The 17162-nt window shown below is 46.9% G+C and overlaps 1 non-coding gene across 1 annotated transcript; it reads right to left on the bottom strand.

The window, feature by feature from the left end:
• Window positions 1–12429: 12429 nt before the first annotated feature.
• Window positions 12430–12589, bottom strand: LOC121099844. The gene has a single exon (XR_005831586.1). It is a non-coding gene; the product is annotated as a U1 spliceosomal RNA (small nuclear RNA).
• Window positions 12590–17162: the final 4573 nt, after the last annotated feature.

Raw genomic sequence — 17162 nt, 5'->3', positions numbered from 1 at the left:
GTAGAATGCAGCAATGAAGAAAACACAAAATTGTTGTCCCCGTGGAAATTACACCGTAGTGGGGAAAGACTATCAGATCTAGAATCTGGGAGAGGATAAGTACACTGAGGAGAACAAAGCAGGGAGAGGGAAGAGAGAATGGTAGATGCCGCTACTTCAGACGGTAGCATAGGCCTCTTTGATAAAAGTACGTTTTATCAGAGTCCTAAGGGGAGTGAGAAAAAACCAAGTGACTATCTAGGGGAAGAACATACCAGACATAAGGGATAGGATACGAAGGCTCTTTGGTGGGACATCCTTAGTCTGACTAAAATACACCGGTGCGCACACACACACACAGCTTAGAGACCTACGTGGCTGGGCATGAGATTGTGCAGATTAGCAAAACAGCTCTGAAGACAAGGACATTTTAAGTTTCTCTGAGGCCAGGAAGAGAGGTAAGCTTCAAAGCCAGACAGATGGGATGCTTGCAGTCAACTTTCAAGGGGGCTAAAACTGAGAGCGGGTGTGTCTGGTCACCAGTCCTACTTGGACGGGCTAATGTGAAGAAAGTCATGGATATGCTGAATGGGTACTTATTCATTCTGAACCTTTCTAATATCTTTCTTGTACTCAAGAGGCTGGAAAGCTAAAAACTACATGTCTTAAACTTCCTTAAACCAAGGCTCTGAATATAATTTAAGTTTTGCCAATTAAACGTGCAAACAAGATGTGGAAGGAAGAAGTGATTGACGGGTCATCTTCAGGCACTTTGGCTGCTGCCGCAAGTATATAGAGGCCTTGGGTTTCTCTTCAACAGTATTCCAATATCCGTCTGTAGTTTTGTGAGTGTTGATGCAGTTCCTGATCCATAAATAGCAGTGATGTGTGTGCTCGTAGTCAGCCTGTGCTGGCCGCCTGATGCCTCATCTTGATGGTCACAGAGGTAACAGCTATCAAGGGAGACCAATCTGCCTTTTTCCTGGAGGTCTAGCCCAGAGCCCACTTGCTCAGGCTTTCCAATTCTTGCAAGCACCTGCTTTACTTGAACTGAATCCTTTTCTACTTAAAATAGGTAGAAGGGTTTTGTTTCCTACAGCTACTAAACACTGATAACGGTTATTTGGTTCCAAAAATGGTTATAGGCAATAGGCCCTCAAAGATGGGACTCGGGTTAGTTATGACTCTGTTGGATTTGAAGGAAATGAAGATAAAATTGCCACTGGAAAGCAGTAGACAAAGATAACGTACATTTGTGGTCACTTGAAATGTCTTTCGACATTTGGCAACCACATGACTGCCACTCCAGACCATCATGTAAGAAACGAGGGCCTGGGTGGTGGTGACTGCGCTGAAGAAGTAGAGGAAAGAGGGGCACCTGGGTGGCTCAGTCGGTTAAGCATCTGACTCTTGGTTTTGGCTGGGGTCAGGATCTCAGGATCTTGGGATCAAGCCCCACGTGGGGCTCTGTGCTCGGCTGCAGTCTGCTCAGGATTCTCTCTCCCTCTCCCGCTGCCCCTCTGTCCCCCGCTCCACACACGGGTGCACTTGCACACGTGTGTGCTCTCGCAAATAAATAATTTTTTTTAAAGAAGTAAAGTAAATAAAACCAAAGGCCCCCCCCAGAGTTTTAAGTTTTCAGTTCAAGGCATGAATAGGAGAGCCCCAGAAGAATTTCATCTCTTGCAACTTCGAGGCTGATGTACGTGAAAATCAGGAGATTCTGGGTGATAGAATTACAACATAAGTTAAATTCGTAGCCTTACCACATCTCTTATGTGAAAATTACAGCGTTGTTTGGGAGAGTGGGACCCTGAAATGAGAAATGGGGACAATTTGAGTGGATTTGGATAAATTCCACTGTTCTGAATCTAGATTCCACTTAGCTTCTCTTACCAGCAGAAACAGCCTTTCTTCCCCTCACTGATATGGCTGGTCCTGTCTTACTTGGAGACCCTTGGGTACTTGCCTTGAAAGGGAATGCCAGTACTTACGTCTCACCCACTACCCCGTATTGCCACCAGATCTGTAACTAGAGTCCGATCCCAGTATGTTTTTGGAAACAAACACAAAGTCTGATCTGAGGGAAGTCTTACAGCAGAATTGTAAGATTTTGTTAATTTGAATCAGCAGAAGCCTGGATTTTAAAAGTTTAAATTAGACCAGGAAGAAAAGAATATCGTTTTCATTTGGGTTTAATTTATTAATATGGAAATTCTAGAGATACTGGATTCAATATATTGGCTTTAGCAGCTAAGCGTGCTTCTTAGCTGGTTGGTTAGATGAAGCCTGGACTGAACAGTGGTCTACACTCAAATGCCAAACATTCCTTAGTATAGCATTAGAAGATAAATCCAAAAACATGAGGATAGAAATGATGCAGATTTATCATATGTGTGATTTACTCATCTAATTTTGCCCTCCGGAATTGCTTAGAGGGTATTCCTTTCTCCAAGGAACTGAAAAGTATACAGATAAGGGGTACACCTTACCTGGGAAAATGCTGTCGTTTCTATCCTCCATAGGCTGGAAATGAAGCTCAGAGATGCCGCTATTGAAATGGAATCCCTGATATCAGTGGGGATGATAGGATCCTGGAGTGGCAGGGGTCAAGGGACAGTACCAAGGCAACAGAGCAGGGGTGATGGTCCTAGCTGGTTTGTATAACCCAAAGCAAGACTCCAGATCTGGCAAAAAGAGGCCTGTTTTGAGTCACCAAAATGGAGAGTTATGAACTCTCACTAAATTCTCAGACCCAAGGCCCTTAAATAAAAGCTTGCTCAGTACCCTGCAGGGAGCACCCAACAATATCACCATAACTGTAACTGTAAATCTTTTAGTCTTCCCCAAAGGAACCTTAAGCCATTTATCTATGTTCCTGTGCTTCGGGAAACCGAAATACCCAGGCCTTTAGGGAATACTTAGAAATTAGCCCTATGCTAGCAGTAATCCCAAGGGTCCTAAAGGGCCTTCGTGGTCCACTAGTTAGAATAGAGGTTTCTGGGGTGTTATGGGTTGAATTTTGTCCTTGATCTGGGATTTCTAGCCCAATCAACTTGTGTTTAAGACACCCAGTCTGTGATACTTGTTATAGCATATCTTGCAAACTAATACATGGGGATCAAGTAATTAAAAAGGAATTTTGGCCCGGATCTATCTCACATATTCATCCTGTGGTTATTTCCCAGTTCCGGTAGGCACAGTTGTAACAGACATACTTGGCAACTGGCAGAATCTTCACACAGACCTCTAGAGTTAAAGCGATTGTGGTAAGAAGAACAAAAGGAAGCCCCGGGAACTGTCCCTCCCCAGTAGAATGGTAATTCAAAAGCTGTAAGTGCATCCCTGAGGCCATGCTAGATATCACTGCCACCGTCAAAGGCAGAAATTCAGGAGTGCTGATTGATCTCTATCTTATCCACATTTAAAGTATTTGTTTGCCCTGTACAGGACTTGACTCGCAGCTGTTATTTCAGATATAATCTCTTCACGAAGCGGGTCAGAACCTGCAGCCATACAGCTGGTGACCTGGAAGAGGTCTGCTTCTCTAGCCCTACGGGCAGAAAGCATCACAGGCAGATGACTTTACCTGCCATGGCCAACAGTCCATCTTACTGTCCTGCATCCGGGTTATATCACCTCTCCAGCTTTGTTGAACTCCCATCGGTAGGCACTTAAATCATCTCATTTCCCAGAACACCACTCTGCCTGTGATAGCATCATGTTTTTGGACCTAATCGGAAGTAGCAGGTGTCTAAATGCCTTGGTGAAACACATGTGTTCTAGAGGCTGGGAGATAATCCCTGTGGAGATTAGGGGCCCTTCCACATCCATGAAGTTTTTAGGAATCCAGAGCGGTAGCCAGGAGTATGGCAGGTTATCTACAGTGAAAGATAAACTATTGTACCGTCCACCTGCCACCACTGAGAAAAATCCTGAGATTTTAATCTCTTTTGATATTGAAGGCAACCTACCACATTTGGTTATGCTGTGCTGACCTACTTACCAAGTAACTCATACGGCTACCAACTTTGACCAGCCAAGGAACAGAGAATGGTCACCAGTTGGTATAGGCTGCAGTGTAACCGGTTTGGGTTTTATGACCCAGCAGATCCAGTGGTGGTCAAAGTCCCTTGGCAAATGAGGACACTGTATACATACACACCAGCAAACTTCCATAAAAGAACCACAGAACTGGGCCTTAAGATTCTGGAGTCCAGTCGTGCTAATTTTGGCAACGCCTATTCTTTTGAGAAGCTGATGTTGGCTTACTGCGGAACCCTACTCCATGCTCTGGGGGGACTAGCTGCACACTTACCAGCAGACCAGATTCCTTCCATCACCAAGAACACAGGGATTTTCCTCATTGGAAAAGACACACATTCAAGATATGGATGGTTTCCATGAATGTCAAACCTAAAATATTCACAAAGAAATGTTCAATAAAATTTTAATTATTATGAAACTAAAGACATTCCCCCCTTCCCATTATCCTAAATTTGATTGTAAACTTGATTATACGTTCATTTCGAGAAGCACAGTGGTTAAGAAGATAGACTCCAGGGGCGCCTGGGTGGCATCTGCCTTCGGCTCAGGTCATGATCTCAGGGTCCTGGGATGGAGCCCCACATCGGACTCCCTGCTCAGCGGGGAGCCTGCTTCTCCCTCTCCCTCTGCCTGCCACCCCCTGCTTATGCGCTCTCTCCCTCTCTCCCTCTGTCAAATAAATAAATTCTTTAAAAAAAGAAGAAGAAGAAGAAGGAGGAGGAGAAGGAGAAGAAGAAGAAAACAGATTCCAAGGCAGAATGCCTGGATGGGAATTTCTAACTCCACCATTTAAGCAGCTTACAACCTTGGGCAAATTATTTAACCTCTATCTCATCTTCGTCATTTGGGACTGTGAGGACTAAGTGAACACATGTAACAGTGCCTAGGCTGCTACACTGTTAGCTAATATCACTTTCATTTATCATCGTCCATGAACTACGGAGCCAAATTCATCGTGCAGTATTCCACACATCAGGGGAGCTAAGTAAGCTAGGGCCGGTGGGCCTAAGACCTGTGGACCCAGGGAACAGTCAGACGGCTTACTGAAGATTACTGAAAAACAGCATCTTGTGAGGTTGAAGTTCTGTTCCAGGATGAGGTTCATGTTCTGGAACAGTGGCCAATATATGTTCTGCGGCTTGTCCCTCCGACTATGGTCTTTGTTAGTTTAGAAATCTCAACACCCAGGGGCGCCTGGGTGGCTCAGTCGGTTGAGCTCTGCCTCTTGACTTCGGCTCACATCAAGATCGATCTTAGGGTCATGGGATCGAGCACCATGTCCGGCCCGCGCTGGGCGTGGAGTCTGCTTAAGATTCTCTCTCCGTCTCCCTCTGCCCCTCCCCTGCTCGTTCTCTCGCTCTCTCTCAAAAAAAAAAAAAAAAAGGCCTCAATACTCAGAGGAGAAATACTTCCACCCGAGCGCACAACAATGAGTCCATTGAACCAAAAGCTTTCTGATCAATTTGGGCTCCTCATGCACTGAGCCAATGGCCAAAAGGGGGAGATTGTGTTAGATAGATTGATTTTGATTCCTGAGGGGGATAGGTCTGCTGTTGTTCAGTGGGAGCAAGAAGGGGTATGTCTGGAACCTAAAGGACCCTCCAGGACTACTTCCAGTCCTGCCATATTCAGGACTCAAAGTTCTAGAAGAAGTGTACGGGGGTGCCTGTATAACTCAGTCAGTTCAGTGTCTTGACTCTTGATTTCGGCTCAAGTCATGATCCTGGGGTCCTGGGATGGAGCCCCACCTCAGGCTCCCTGTTCAGCCAGGAGCCTGCTTCTCCCTCTGCCCCCCCTTTCCTGCTCATGCTCGCTCTCTCTCTCAAATAAATCCATCTTTAAAATATTTAAGATAGTATATGAATATAAGTAATTCATGAGAAGTTGAGAAATGAGGGCTATGTTAATGAGGGCTATGTTAGCATTTCATATTTTTTCCTTGCTGTATTGTGTATACATTTATAAATATCAACCCATTTCTTCCCTACCTCCCACGTTTTCCCAGTGTTCTAAGGTGTGTTATTGTTGCTAACTTGATCATGTAATCCGTAGGCTGTTGCAGTAGAATTCTGACTGAACTAGGATGAACAGCTCCCAGAGGTGGGTACGTGACTAATGGGACTTTGGATATCTCCTTTTAGGGAGCATGTTTAGATACCTAAAAGGTCAAAGTGTAAACTAGAGTAGATAGGGCAAATTGGCCCTCGGCATCTGTTCCAATCTCTTCCTCATACTGCCAAGGCGGAAAAGTTAAACACTGTATTTCCCAGAATCCCTTGCAGTCCACGTTCTGCACACAAATTAGGGTCTATAAATTGCATCCATTTATATAAGAGTTGGGAGGAGAAAGTAAGGCCAAGGTCACCTCCCAGCTGCACGGTTATTGCTTTGCGTTCCTGGCAACCTTGGGTTACTCTCCAGCAGCAGTCCAGGGTCCAGCCACTAGCTTCATGAGGTTGAAAAGCAGCGGTGGCAGCAGGTCGGGGGGTGGCCTTCTGAGCCTGGTTTCAGCCACAAGGGTGTGTGTGTGTTTAATCATCCTTTTACCATTTTAAACTGTACAACTCAGCAAAAAATAAACTGTCCAACTCAGTAGATTTTAAATATATTCATAAAGTGGTGCAACTATCACCACTATCTAATTCCAAAACATTTCCATTCGTAGTCAGTCCCAGTTCCCTCGTGCCCCCAGCCCTGGCAAGCACGAATCTACTTTCTGTCTCTATGACCTTGCCTCCTCTGGACATTCTGTATAAATGGAATCATACAATAGATAACCTTTCGTGTCTGCTTCTTTCCCTTGACACAAGGTTTTCAAGGTCCTTCCATGCTGTAGCAGGTATCCGAACTTCATTCCTTTTGATGGCTGAATAACATTCTGTTGTATATCGTACAGATAGACCACATTTTTTTTTAAGATTTTGTTTATTTATTTGACAGAGAGAGAGAGCCAGCGAGAGAGGGAACACAGGCAGGGGGAGTGGGAGAGGAAGAAGCAGGCTCTTAGTGGAGGAGCCTGATGTGGGGCTCGAACCCAGAACACTGGGATCACGCCCTGAGCCGAAGGCAGATGCTTAACCACTGCATTACTCAGGCGCCCCGATAGACCACATTTTGTTCACCCATTCATCAACTGATGGACACGTAAGTTCTTTCTACTTTTTGGCTATTGTGACCAATGCTGCTATGAATATTGGTGTACGAAAATCTGGTCAAGTCCCTGCTTTCAACACTTTTGGGTCTACACCCAGCGTGGAATTGCTGGATCATATGGAAATCCTGTGTTTAATTTTTTGAGGACCCACCCTCCTGTCTCCACAGACGCTATACCATTTTACCACCGCAATACACAAGGGTTTCAATTTCTCCACGTCGCTGCGAAGCCTTGTTACCACCTGTCTTTTCCCCTTGCAGCCACCCTCGTGGGCAGGAAGTGTGTGTGGTTACAACTTGCGTTTCTCTGATGACCAGTGAGGTTCAGCATCGTTGCCCTCACTCCTTGGCTGTTTGTATGTCTTATTCGAAGAAATACCTATTTAGAGCCTTTGCTTATTTTTAATTTGGGTCATCTGGTCTTTTGTATTGTTGAGTCAAAAGACTTCTTTGTATATTGTGGTTAAAATTCCCTTAACCGACACACGGTTTACCAATTCTTTCTTCCGTCCTGTGGGTTGTCCTTTCACTTGGTGCGTTCTCCAGTGCAAGAATTCTAGTAGCGGCCTCCTGACCCATCACTTCCATGACTGGGCCAGCTGCTTCAAGGTCTTGTTCTAGGGGTCATTCCTGCAGGTTCGACCCACAGCCCACTCCTCCAGCCCTTCCAACTACTTCTTTTAACATAGGATTCCCTGTATTAAGTCCTTCTCTGATTGAAATAATTAGAGCAGTTTTTGTTTCCTGCGACAGAGGCCTGACTGATAAATAGCACAACTTGAAACCTTCCAGCAAGGATATGACAGGGCATTTTCCTAGAGCTAACGGACAACCACGCTATAAGAATAATAAATTCCTGGGGCGCCTGGGTGGCACCGCGGTTAAGCGTCTGCCTTCGGCTCGGGGCGTGATCCCGGCGTTCTGGGATCGAGCCCCACATCAGGCTCCTCTGCTGGGAGCCTGCTTCTTCCTCGCCCACTCCCCCTGCTTGTGTTCCCTCTCTCGCTGGCTGTCTCTGTCAGGTAAATAAATAAAATCTTTAAAAAAAAAAAAAAGAAGAAGAAGAAGAAGAAATTCCTGGGAAGTCAGATTTGGAAGCACCTTTGAAGATCAACTGGTCCAACCCTTTCATTTGTCAAACGGAGAAGGAAACTGAGACACAAGGAAGAAGACACACGATCCATGCAGCTGAGGGCCCGCGGTTCCCACAGCCTTCTCCCAAGGCCAGCGGGCCTGCGCTGACCGTGTTTCACGAAATCGGCGATCTAGGTCACGTAAATCCAATGAGGCCAGCCCTGCCAACCTTCCTGCAACTGATTGGACACAGGATTTGGGCCCAAGCCAAATGCCGCCGTGAACAACGTAGATGTGACAAAGGCCAACCGCCTGCATGAGACTGCCCGGTATGGGAGACAGAAGTGCTAAAGGACATCCAGAGCACGTCACCACGTCATCGTGCCTGTTCTCCAGGGACCTAGTGGGCAGCCGACACGACTTCCCTGCCAACCGCACTTCCTCCCTGTCCTTTCCCTCGCCCCCATTACTGAGAGTCTGCTGAGCGCGGCTCTTCCTTGCCCACCTGAAGAAGCTCGTGGATATACCCAAACAGGGCCACTGCTTTTCTGGGGAATCACAGCTAGATTAAAAAACAAAAACAAAAACAAAAACCCAAAAAACAAGCCACAAATGCAGATCTGGAATTCCAGACCTTACACTCTTTCCACTGGGACAAGACTGTGCCACAGGACAGCAGGGGCTTCCTAAGTGCAGGGGGACTAGAGGAGACTGCTGGCTCTGTGCAGTGAATTCTGAGGCCTGAGTTGTCGTCAGAGGGATCCAGCGAGGGCAGAATAATGGCCTCTCGTCTTAGCCTGCACTGGAGACGCTGCTTCAGTTGTCCTCTGTGGGTCTGCCTTTGCGAGTGGCCTGGGAGAGAGTTCTAGATGCACGTACCACTTGGCCATTCTGGAGGCCCCTGCCTTTGAGGAAGTCCCTTCGTTGCTCACCCTGCGTGGACAGGGGCTCTGCTCAGACTCTGACACCCATAGAAACTGACACGCAGAGACAGACTCAGGCCGCGGGGATGGGAAGTCACCAAGGAAAAAATGGCACTGGAAACCATCGACGTGAATGAGAGGATTGGCTTTCTCTTCTCATAAAGCTTTCACTGATGAGAGCAGCGGGAAGGAGCAACCAGAGGAGGGGGAAGGGGAGCCAGGAGGGAACAAAACACCGGAAGCCAAGTCGGGGGAGAAGTCCAGGAAGAAAAGCACAGTGAGCCGACACGTGGGACGGGTCAAGCTGACCGAGAACTGGGTTTGTCACGTGGGAAGAAATCGCTAACTTTAGAGAGAGAAATTTCAGAAGACAACAGCCGTAGAGAACGGATTTCATTTAGTTGAGGTGTGAGTGGATGAGGAGGACGTCGAGATGGTAGACGATTCTCTCCTAAGGAGATTTTTTTAGTAGGAAAGACTCGCGCATGTTGGAGGCTCAGGAGAAAAGAGGGAGAAAGAGGGAGCGATTTCATAGCCTCTAGAAGCCGGAGACACGGAATCAGACGCAGGCTGAGGTGTTGGCTGTGGACAGAAGGGACCCCTCCCCCTCTGCTTGGAGGGACATGAAGATGACCATGAGTTCAGCGTCCTTCCCTAAGGGGCTCATCTTCACTCTGAGAAGACACACAATGTCTAGGACGGAACAGATGGCCGATAAATACCAGTCCCTCCTCCCTCCCCGGCTGCGCTGCTCCCATCCTCGGAAGCCACACGTGACGTCACTTGGGGCTGTTACAAGGCTAGAGAATGCAGCCAAAGCTGGAGAAATTCAAGGCAATCTCATAACTTTTCTGGAATTTCAGAGGAGTAGCGGCTGCTTTCTCCTGAGCCTCCCGAGCTGGGAGGATGGAAGCGTGGATGATCTTGCACCGTGGGGACAGACTGCCTGACGCTGAAACCGCACAGAGGAAGGCAGTGCTGAGAAATGGAAGGCAAGAGACAGGGACACCATGGGAAGACACCAGATGACATCGTTTTAGGGCCAGGATCAAACCGTGCCTGAAGCCCCTGAACTTTCCCAAACCACAATGCAGCAACTTCTCCCCCCTGTCCGAAACCCATTTCTGTCAGGCTCCAGCCAACTGTAACTGCAGGAAGTGGGGGGTTGCTGGTGATGCTCCCTGGCCCACGGAACGGGCAGGGTTGCGGTGGGGTACGGACAGTGAGGTTTTCGCCATCCCGGGCCGGGAGGTCGGCCTGCCCTGCAATGCAGCCGCTCCAGAAGCTCAGACTGCGTGCCCAACACAGGTGGGAGCGCGGGGACTTGGCCGAAATCTGTCAGGATTTCTGTACGTGTCGGCTGTTTTCCCAAGCCTTTAGTTTGGAGTCAAAGACACAAATTTTGCAGGCAGAGTAATGAATCATAAAAGCTAATATCTCTGAGGCACCTATCGCGTGCGGGGCTCTAAGAGCTTTGCACATAGGAATTCACCGAATCTTCGCAGTAACATGAAGAAGTAGGTACCACCGTTATTCCCCCACTTTACATTTGAGGAACTGAGGCACGGAACAATCTTCCCAAGGTCACGAAGCTAGACAGGCGAGAGCTACCACTTGAATCCAAGCGGCCTGGCCCCTGACCTTGCGTGCCTACAGCTTTGCCAAGACAGCCTGCCTGCAGCCCGCCGTCTGACAGTAACGTGCTTTGCAGGACTGAAAAAGCCTATCTTCGTGTCAAAGCTAAAGTGAGTGGGGACAAAGGCAGGAAGGCAGGAAACGCAGCCCCACCCAAGCCCTTCCTGCCTGTCCCCACTAACAGGACAGTCACCCTTTGTAAAGAGCCTTCCACTGGGATCCAGCCTCGTGGTCCGAGGTGCTCCAAGGCAGAGGTGAAGAGGGAGGCCCTGGGCTGAGGACCGGGAGGTCCCGTTGCCGACAGACTCTCCCGGTCTAGATTCAGAGACCATAATTCACAATTCTTCTGACTTGATTCTTCACTCGGAGAGTTATCCAAATATGAAGAGTCAGAAACCTCCCACATCTTCCGAGGGAGTGCTTTTGCCAGAGAAACCCAAATCCTGGCACAAGGAGGTTACAATGATCCACCCCTAGGGCAATGCTTTGGTTCCCAACGATACTAACAGGACACCTTCAAAATCCTTCTAAGATGTGGCCACAAGGTTACGACGAATAGGGGAGACCCCCCCACACTTGGCAGAGCAGACTGACTGCTTCACTCTACCAACCATTGGTGCTGTTTTGTCTCCTCCCCTTTTCCAGATAGGGGTGTTCATTTAGAATAACTTGTGTTCCCTCCGCCAGTGCGCCGAGGTATCACGTAGGTGGCTGACGCACGTTATCGCTTACCTATAGTTTTGGTCTCAAGATCCCTTTACACTCTGAAACATTGAAGACCCGAAAAAGCTTTTGTTTATATGGGTTACATTACTGATGTTTGCCATATTTGAATCAAAATTAAGAGTTTTAAGGACACCTGGGTGGCTTAGTCAGCTAGGTGTCTGCCTTCGGCTCGGGTCATGATGTCAGGGTCCTGGGATCCAGTCCCACATCAGGCTCTTTGCTCAGCGGGGAGCCTACTTCTCCCTCTGCCCGCCACTTCTCCTGCTTGTGCTCTCCCCTCTCTCACTCTGACAAATAAGTAAATAAACTCTTTAAAAAAAACCATAAAAATAAAAAATGAAGTTTTAAAAATACACTTACTTATTTAAAAATAAAAATAATAAACCCACTAATGTTAACATAAACAACACTCTTTCCAATGAAAAATAACTACATTTTCCAAATCAAAAAAATTAGTGGAAAGAATGACATTGTTTGACAGTTTTGCAAATCTCTTTTAATGTCTGGCTCCATAAAAGGCAGCTAGATTCCCATATCTGCTTCTTTATTCAATCTGTTGAGATATGTTGTTTTAGTTGAAATATATGAACAAAATTCAGCCTCATACAGATATAAAAATGGAAAAAGGAGGATTATTTTTAAAAGCCTTTTCAGGGGACACCTGGGTGGCTCAGTCGTTAGGCGTCTGCCTTTGGGTCAGGGCGTGGTCTCGGGGTTCTGGGATCGAGCCCCGCATCGGGCTCCTCTGCTAGGAGCCTGCATCTTCCTCTCCCACTCCCCCTGCTTGTGTTCCCTCTCTCGCTGGCTGTCTCTATCTCTGTCAAATAAATAAAATCTTAAAAAAAAAAAAGCCTTTTCAGATAACTGTAGATATTCCTCTTTTTTTTTTTTAAAGGGAAGAAAATGAACACAATCCCCTCTACCATAAATTATGCAAGCAAGTCTCCCACATTTGGGGAAATCAAAAAGGTCATCACACCCAGAGTGCAATGGACGGTCTCGCTCCAGGAAAACACCTTCATGGTCATGGTTTTTCCCTGCCTGGTAAGTATGTGGATATTTCTCTTTGATATTATACCAAAAGTAAAATTTAGTTTCAGTGTGGAATCTAAAACCAATCAATTTTTCGTTAAATTAAAATACATTGGTCTATCTTGTACTTTGAGTGCATCTTTTATCCATGAATGATTTTGTAACACTTGGAATATAGAGTTCAGTGAACTATACCATACAGATCTTCCAAATGTCGACATATTATTATACAATATAAAAAAATCATATTCGTTAATGTCACCATGGATCTTATCAGAAAGTCTCTAAGTGTTGGGAAGCCACTAAGCTCACAGTGGTCGATACAAATATTCCAAAAGGCTAATTTTCACTCAAAAACGGAAATTTTATTATTAGCAGCAAATATTGTCAATTTTCCCCCTTGAATTGATCAACTTATTTCTTTTATTTTAGAGAAAATGTCGGCAAAAAAAATATATATATATATACATATATATGCATATATATATTTATTTGCATAATCGTGGTGTGTCTTTAGATCCTTCTTTTGGGTAGAAATGGTGTTGAACTTACAACTACCAGCTAGGTCAGCTTGCAACTCAAACAATACAAGTGCTTTTCCTGAGACAACCATGGTACTTAGGCATCTAGCAGAATTCTTCCTACTCTGTCAAAATATTTAAAAGAAGTATACTCAAGGGTAGAGACTTAATACAGTTAATAATTTTTACTGTTTTATCAAGTCATTCTATTCTTTTTTTTAAGATTTTATTTATTTGAGAGCGAGAGAGAGAGCACAAGCAGGGGGAGCATGAGAAGGAGCGGGGAGCCCGATGTGGGCTCAATCCCCAGCGTGGAGCGCAATGTGGGGCTTGAACTCATGACCTGAGATCAAGACCTGAGCTGAGATCAAGAGTCAGGTGCTTAACCAAATGAGCCACCCAGGTGGCTCCTTAGATCACCTCGGTACTCTTGTCAAAACCAATTGACCACGTTTGTATTTTTATTTCTGGTTTATTTCTGGTTTCTTTATATGTTTTTACTCTCAAATCTATCCCATTGACCTATATGTCTATCCTTATGCCCGGTCTCATGTTGTCTTGATTACTGTAGCTTTGTAGTATATTTTGAAATTTGAAAGTATGACTCTTCCAACTTGTTTCAAGATTGTTTTGGCTATTTTAGATCTTTCGCATTTCCATGTGAATTTTAGGATCATCTTGTCAATTTCTGCAAAACAAGGGCGGCGGAAGCTTGGATTTCAATAGGGATTGCAATGAATCTGTAGATCGGCTGGGAAGAATTGCCATCCTAACAATATCAAGTCTTACAATCCATGAAACCAGGATGGCTTTCAATTTATTTATGTCTTTTAAATTTTCTTTATGTTACTGATTTTAAGGAGACGAGTGACATAATCTAATTGATACTTTAGGAAGATTACTCAGCAGTGCATGGAAAAACAACTGGGGGCTAAGAGGTGCTAGCTGAGCAAGGGCAGTAGTAGTAGGGACAAAGAGGAAAGCACCTGTTACAGAATCGTTTATGACGTAACTCAGAAGGACTTGATGATAGACTCCATGGAGGAAGAGAGCAAAGTGTAAAGAATGACTCCCAGGTTTTTGGCTTGGGTACCCTGTGACGCCACCGACTGAGACAGAAAATACACAAGGAGCAGCTTGGGAGAAAAGAGGAAATGATCAAATGGTACACGTTGAGGTTGAGATGACTGCGACACCCGGCAGAAAGGTCAGGCACCTAGATATTTGAGTCTAATGCTCAGGGGAATGTAGTCTGGCCAGCAGTGATTTGAGAATCATCATATAAAAGGAGAGCCAAGAGATGACACGAACCCACCAGTGGGAGCAATAAGGGAAGCAGAAGGGATGCCGAGGATTACCAATAATTAAAGGTAGAGCCCAGGGCGCTGGGTGGCTCAGTCGGTGAAGCGACCAACTCTTGATTTCAGCTCAGGTCATGATCTCGGGGTCATGAGACTGACCCAGAATCAGGCTCTGCGCTCCGCGGGAAGTCTACTTGGGATTCTCTTCCTCTCCCTCTGCCCCTCCCCCTGTGCTCTTTCCCTGTCTCTCTCTCTCTCTCAAATAAATAAATAAATCTTTTAAAAATTTTTAAAAGGTAGAGCAGATCACAAAAAGTCCACAAAGGACAATTTGCAACAACATGATTGGAACTAGAGAGTATAATACTAAGCAAAACAGGCCAGTCAGAGAAAGACAAATACTGTTGATGTCACTCATATGTGGAATTTAAGAAGCAAAACAGAGGGGGTGCCTGGGTGGCACAGCGGTTAAGCGTCTGCCTTCGGCTCAGGGAGTAATCCCGGTGTTCTGGGATCGAGCCCCACATCAGGCTCCTCTGCTAGGAGCCTGCTTCTTCCTCTCCCACTCCCCCTGCTTGTGTTCCCTCTCTCGCTGGCTGTCTCTATCTCTGTCGAATAAATAAATAAAATCTTTAAAAAAAAAAAAGAAGAAGCAAAACAGAGGAACAAAGAAAAAAAAAGACCAACCAAAACACAGACTCTTAACTGCAGAGAACAAACTAGAGGTTGCCAGAGGGGAGGTGGGTGCGGGCAGAGGGGAAATAGGGGGTGGGGGTTAAAAGAACACTGACGAGCACTGAGTACTGTATAGAATTGTTGAATCACTATATTGGACAGCTGAAGCTAATAGAACACTGTATATTAACTGTATTGGAATTAAAATAAAGTAAAAAACCAGACGTGCACAAAGGAGACTGAGAAGGAAGAGGCAGGAAGAACCAGTGTGCGGAGTGCAGGGGGAGCGGCTGTTAACAACCAGCCCTGCGTGGAACCATGGAACCGCTTCTCTTGGGTTCACCGAGTTGGAAAGCGCTGGTGGTCTAGACCGGGCTCTCCCAGCAGAGGGCTGAACCACGGTGCTGTCTGTGGACAAGGAGGAGGGGGTAGCTGAGAAGATGGAGGCAGCACAGAAGGATAATTCATTCCAGAAGTTCGGAAGGGAAGGGAAAGGACACAAAAAAGAAGTAACTCGAAATGTAAAGGGAGTCGAGGGGAGGAGGTGTAGACAGGATAGAAGAGACTGGGGTTTGTTTAGGGGCTGGTGGGGAAGCATTAGCTGAAAGGGCGATGATGAGGGAGGGAGTGGGGTCCATGTGGAGCTGGAGGCGCCCCTGGGAGGAGGAGAAACACCTCAAATCTCCCCTCTCCTCCCCAAGTCCGAGTCCGGCTTCGCATTCCTCACCCGGACCCCAGCCCTGGCCTTCGGGTGCTCAGCCTTGTGGAGCAGGCTCGCTGGACAAGCGGCCGGGAGGGACTGACTGAACAGAAGGAGAGAGAATGAGCCAGTGGCCTCTGTGAAGTCAGCGGACGAGGCACTGGGAGGCAGAAGACAGACATGCCGCAGGAGGGGCCCTGGTGGGACCCTTGAGGCTGGGGTTCCAGAGCAGCCCATTCAAGCCTTGGCCCTGGAGAGCACGATGGGATCCCAATGAAGGTCACTGCGGAGGTCAAGGAAGGCTGTCAGCGGGTCATTGGCATGGATGAGCAGGACATTAGGACAGATCACCGGACAGAAATTCTGAAACCCAAGCCCTTGCTGGATGGAGGGGGGTGACCGGGAGCACACTAGGTCAGCGGGACGAGAAGGGCTGGCAGAGTAGAGCCCGGGGGCAGGAGTCCCAGAGAGAGAGAAAGTGACATACATACACAGGAGAAAACCCTCCCAAGTGCGAGCGGGGGTTGTCCGTGAGGGCAGGGAGGAGTGTGGGTGGTTCTGATTTCTTCTTTACTCTTTCCTGTTACTTCCTCCAAGTTTCCTACAATGATTTTTTTTTGTAGAAACGTAAAAGATTGGGAAAAAATACAAATAACAGACGCCCCTGTTCATAGCATCTAGAATCTGCCACTGTAAGCGTGCCCAAGTCCCCTGTGAGTCTCTCCTCCCCTCAGATGAGCACCATCATTGGGTTTTTTCACGCACATGTACACACACACCCATCGTAGGCTTGCACACGTCTATACTCACACCTAGAGCAGAAGACGGCAGCTTTGTGCCTGATGGTTTCGTTTATGTGGAGGAATCGTTCGAATAATCAGGCGGAAGAGCTTTTATACGGTGAGGAGGAGTTGCACAGGGACAGAGGGGCCTGAACCCCCTTTCCAGCGGAGCGGCCCAGCAGCGAGTCCGGGCCCTGGGAAGCCCCAGCCTGCAGTGCTGGGCCACGCCTGCTGTTAAATGTTCCGGGAAGAGGGGGAATTCTATTTTCATTCCTCTGGCCAGCTTTCTACGCACTAGCATGTCTCACAAGTCATTTACACCTCAGAGATCAATCATTATCCCCATTTGACAGATGGGGAAACTGAGGCCCGGGGATGGCAGTGAGCTGCCAGGATGTCACAGTGAGTTGGTAGAGGACAAGGGACCAGAGCTTGGCCTAGGTTTCTTCGCAGAAGCCCAGGCCACTGCGCAGAAGGGTGGGGTAGAGGCCAGGAACCCTGGGTGGCTTGGACTTTGGTCACTTGGCAATAAGGAAGACACATGGAAATAACTTCAGGCAGCTAAGGCTGGGCCATGGCTGGGAAACTGGGGAGAGACAGACGGGCAATTCACC

This window comes from Ursus maritimus, unplaced genomic scaffold, assembly GCF_017311325.1.
Source record: "Ursus maritimus isolate PB19 unplaced genomic scaffold, ASM1731132v1 scaffold_32, whole genome shotgun sequence".
NCBI classification, from domain to species: domain Eukaryota; kingdom Metazoa; phylum Chordata; class Mammalia; order Carnivora; family Ursidae; genus Ursus; species Ursus maritimus.
Note: the sequence above shows the minus strand (reverse complement) of the source record. Positions and strands in the feature narration are given on the sequence as shown.